Genomic DNA, 5,289 nt, shown 5'->3' on the forward strand with positions numbered 1-5,289 from the left:
TTTTCCTGTCCATACTGTATAGGAATCTTGTTAGTAGACACTTCTTGTTCTTCGTAACCAGACAATTTGAAAAATCAAAATCAGTTTCTTTGTAAAACAGAGTTTCAAAAACAATCAGATCTGAAAACCTGTTGTTCAGATCTGATGTATCTGGTGCGATTAGAACAAGATTTTTGAATAAAAATTCAAGATTTAATTGAAATAAGGAAGAGAAAACACCAATATATTGTAGATCTGGAAGAAAAATGAAGAACAGAGCTTCTGACGTCACTTTTCAATGGAACAGTGGTCTACTTACGTCCTCTTTCTTCAAATCTTCAATCAGCAACGAATATCTTACTAAAATAGCAGTTATAAGCTCTGATACCACTTGTCAGGTCCCCGATTTCAGCTAGATCTTACACAAATCAAGTCATAACTCACACAAATAAATGTGTTGACAAGGGAGTTAATGACGGGTTGCTATATTCAGAAACATTTCCGTTTGTTAAAGGCGGAATCAATAACAAACAGGGTAGTTTCTTAACAATAATCAAAGGTAACTAACACACACAAGATTCACTCAAAAGATTTCCATTCATATATTGTTCATCATACAAATGATAATCGATTTAGGGTTTCTTGAAAGAAAATTTTATCCGTAGGATTCTTAGACGACCGTCACACTCAGAAATATTCCTTCTTATCCTAAAAGTGTGATTGTCGGTTGCCGTTAAGAGGCGTGCCCTAAATTATTCCTTTTAAAGGCCTGACACCTCCTTTACATCTGTCATTCCTTCTAGAAACCCTAAATGCTACAACATATTCAAATTACATATTCAAAATTATTCTAAGTGTAAAACAAGTCTTCCGGGTAGGCTTTGTAACAATATGACTTCCCGAGTAGACTTTGTGCTCTGCCTTCCTTTAGTACTTGGTAACATAGATGTGTGCCCGGAATTAGTTTCCGGGTAGACTTTACTTAATGAGTATTTTACCATGTAACATACTCACCGGGTAGACTTCAATCTTCTTGACTTTATCAGACTTTGCCCGATAAACCCTTACGAGCAACCTTGTTCTTCAATGGTCCTATCAACTCTATGCTACAAAATATCTTATTATCAAAGTGTGCTCGGCAGTACTGTTCTTTGCTTGAGTTGATCTCTGCTCGATGTAACTTGAGATATTTCATTATTCATCAAGCCTTCTTGGACAAATATTATTAAAGAATACCTTGCCCGGTCTTCCAATCACTTGGCTTTATGAGCTTGGTTAGCCAAAAGTTTACTAGGGAGTAAACTTTACTTGGCTGTGAAGAACATACTTGCTTGATAAAGTGATCCTTGCCCGGATTTGCATAAAATAGTGAACCTTACCCGTTAATACACTAATTTGTGAACCCTGCCCGGATATCCACTAAAGAAGAATTCTAGAAGATAAACTTGCCCGATAGACAAAATATCATGCCCGACTAAGTAAAACCTTGCTTGGAAGTCTATGGTGTGCCCGGATCCATACTTAGCGAATTATGAGGAGGTCGAGAAGATTCCAATCTTCCATATATCTCTCTTAGTTCAAATCTTTAACTCAACAGTCTCCACAGGAAACATATGTTGCATTCTGAACCAAATAAGTGAGAAAGACAAGTATAAGTCTATTCCACCATCATTCAATAACAAATTTTTACCTAAAGTTGATAAAGAAATGAGGGATAGTTATCTCCAACAGTTCAGAGAAGTATTTCAAGGTAGAGAGGAGTTTGCTGATCTGTATAAGAAGGTTGAAGTGAATGAAGAGGGAGAATATGTTGTGAAGGAGGACGTGAAAGAGGACAAGTCAATTGGAGTACAAGTCTCTGAAGATGACTTTGATTCTAATGATTTGAATGCAGATGACTTAAGTGACTTAAGTGATCAAATCACTAATGAAGAAATTCAAGCTGCTAAAAAAGGTAGAAGACTGAAGAAACCATAAAAAGTGGACAAACTTCCATTGCTACCACCTATAACTCCAAAACTGTAGAAATTCAATGAAAGAATGAAGAAAGAACATGTGTCATTTGAAATATGTGCAAGAACAAGGATGAGCTATAATGCAATAAGGCCACCAAGCAAAGCTGTTTTGCAAAGAGTTAAAGAAATCAAGAAAAAGGAAGTGGTTGAAACAGTTGCTGGTGACAACTTCATTCTAGTCTACCCAATATTCTCAAGAAATGAAGTATTTGATATTGGAGAAGTTGAGACAATGGAAGAATATGTAAAGAGGCAGTCAAGGCACAAGGAAAGCCTAGATGAAGAACCTTTGAATATGAAGAAGATTATCTTTGTTAAAAGCAAGACTGAAAGACAAGATATTAAGATTGAAGAGTTTGTTCCTTTCTCAATAGATTTTGACAATCTGAAGACTCAAAAGTCAATTGGTGTTGATCCACCAAGACCAAGTTAAAGATTTAAGAAAGGAGTTGACCATGAAAAATTCAAAGGAAAAGTGTGGTGCAAGATATGTGATGATTTGGCAATCACACTGACACTTGTATAGATAGACTTAACTTCAAACCTTTCTCTGTTCCAAATGAGACAAAGTTTGGACAAAACTTTGTTCTCTACAAACAGAAATTTGAAAAATATTTGGGAAAAGGGAAGGTGTGTAAAAATGAGGCAAAGAATGAATCTGATCAACAAGCTGCACAAAATACTAACAAAGAAAAGAGTTTTGATTTGAAAACCAAGAAACCAATTGCTCAACAAAGTAGAAGAAGCAGATCTCCTAAGAAGACTGAGTTTGTAAAGAAGAAGAATTTCAAACCTTTGAGAATCATTTCCAATAATGACACAAAATCAGTTAAGTCTGATTATTCTCAAGGATCACAAAACAGTGAAAATAAAAGAAACAAAGATACTCTTCCTAGAAAGAAACCTACTGAATTAACCGGTGATGAGAAATTCTTGTTAAAGAATGGATATGAACCTCAAGGATTTCTTTGGAAACCCGAAGGTGATGTCAAAAAAGAAACAAATATGGATTTGAGAGACTTCTCAAGCAAGAAAGACTATGTTGTTTAAGAATGTAACAAGGAAATTTCTGTGTTTGAAAGTATAATTTCATTTGTGAAAACTCCTAGAGAGTGTGGATATGAAACTGATGATTCAGATCACATTGAAGTTACTCATGAAGACCCTGAACCCACAACACTCACTCCCAACACTGCTATTGAAAATAAAACTGATGATCTGCAAGTTAAAATAACTTGCACTTCATCATCTAACTAATCACTGTCTTTATATTGTGCAGGAACAGTCCACTACACTGAATGAAGTATGGTATTTGGACAGTGGATGTTCTAGGCACATGACTTGTGACAAGAGGTCACTTTTCAACTATTGAGAGAAGTTTGAGGGTCCAGTGGCATTTGGTAGTGATAAGAATGGTGGAAAGATTGTTGGAAAGGGTATTTTGACAAATTGCAAAGTCACTTTTGACAATTTCTTTTATGTTGAAGGTCTTAAGTATAATCTCTTAAGCATATCACAAATGTGTGATAAGGGTTATAAAGTTGGCTTTGATGACTCAGATTGTTTCATTTTGAGACCTGAATATGTTATTCCACCTGACATGATCATGATGATGGCTCCAAGAAATGGAAATTTGTATGAACTTAACATGAAGGATGATGTTTCAAAGGGTGGCACATGCTTTGTCTCTAAGGCCACTGAAAATGAGTCAAAACTGTGACATAGAAAGATGTGTTATGTCAATCTCAAGAACATGAACAAACTAGTCAAAGGAGAGCATGTCATTGGCTTACCTAGTAGAGAGTTCAAATTGGATGAGAATTGTGTCTCTTGTCAAAAGGGGAAGCGGCACAAGTCTTCTCATAAGACTAAACCCATCAACTCAATTGATCAAATGCATGAAATGCTTCACATGGATCTTTTTGGTCCTGTGAGTGTACCAAGCATTGGGAAGAAAAGATACTGTCTTGTGATCATTGATGACTTCTCAAGATATACTTGGGTTTATTTCCTAAGTACAAAGGATGAGGCTGTTAAACTCATTATGAACTGTGTTAACAAGGTTGAGAATCAACTAGATAAAGGGGTTAAAGTGATGAGAAGTGACAATGGTACTGAATTCAAAAATGGAGTGATTGAAGAATTTTGCAACAACAAAGGAATACTTCAACAATTCTCAGCTCCTAGAACTCCTGAACAAAATGGTGTTGCTAAAAGAAGAAACAGAACACTTATTGAAGCAGCAAGAACCATGCTAGCTGATGCTAATCTACCTGTTACCTTTTGGGCAGAAGCCATTAACATAGCTTGCTATGTTTAGAATAGAGTACTACTCAACAAAAGTCACAACAATACTCCTTAAGAAATTTTCTTTTACAGAAAGCCCTATATCAAGTTTTTCAAACCTTTTGGATGCAATGTTCACTATTGAACACTAAGGATTACCTGAACAAGTTTCAAGCTAAATCTTTAGACTGTTTCTTTGTTGGATATTCTACACACTCAAAGGCCTATAGAGTGTATATGAAAGATCATCTGAGTGTAATTGAATCATCAGATGCTGTGTTCAATGAAAATCAATTTAACACAGTTGATGGTGCCACATGGCTATTTGACATGGAGAAGTTGATCAAGTCTTTCAAGATTTATCTTGAAGACTATGATGAATCCTTTTACAAAACCAGTGCAATTGAAGAGTCAAACTAGAAAGCATCGGATTTGGAAAAGTTGTGGAAAAAGGTTGCTAATAAAGAAAAGGAATATCCATTCATTAAGGATCCCTCAAGAGGAATTGAAGAGAATGTTCAAGACAATAATCAAGAACAAGATCAGACAAATGGAGATCAAGACAATCAAGACGTGCAACATGATCAAGTTCAAAATGAGGAAGATCCAAGTGACCAATCAAATGAACAAGATCCATCAAGAAGGACTAGATTTGAACAACTGTTTGAGAGAATGTAGATGAGAAATAGTGGTGCATCTTCTTCACAAGTAAACAATGATGAAACACAGGTGTTTCATGATGCTACCACTGATTTGATCATTGAAGAACCTGATCTCAATGAATCAAATCTTGACATTATTGTGTCTGCAAATATGATAATTCAAACCCCATATGTTGAAAAGAATCATCCATCTGAAAACATCATTGGAGACATTAATGAGAGAGTTACTAGAAGCCATTCTGAATCTGCAAACATCTGTTTGTACTCTTACTTTCTGTCCCAAATAGAACCAAAGAACATTGTTCAAGCTCTAAAGGATAACAGTTGGGTAGAAGCAATGCAAAAGG

This window comes from Bidens hawaiensis, unplaced genomic scaffold (assembly GCF_021521415.1).
Source record: "Bidens hawaiensis isolate Kalapana, Puna unplaced genomic scaffold, B.hawaiensis_p1.1 tig00025557_1, whole genome shotgun sequence".
NCBI lineage: Eukaryota > Viridiplantae > Streptophyta > Magnoliopsida > Asterales > Asteraceae > Bidens > Bidens hawaiensis.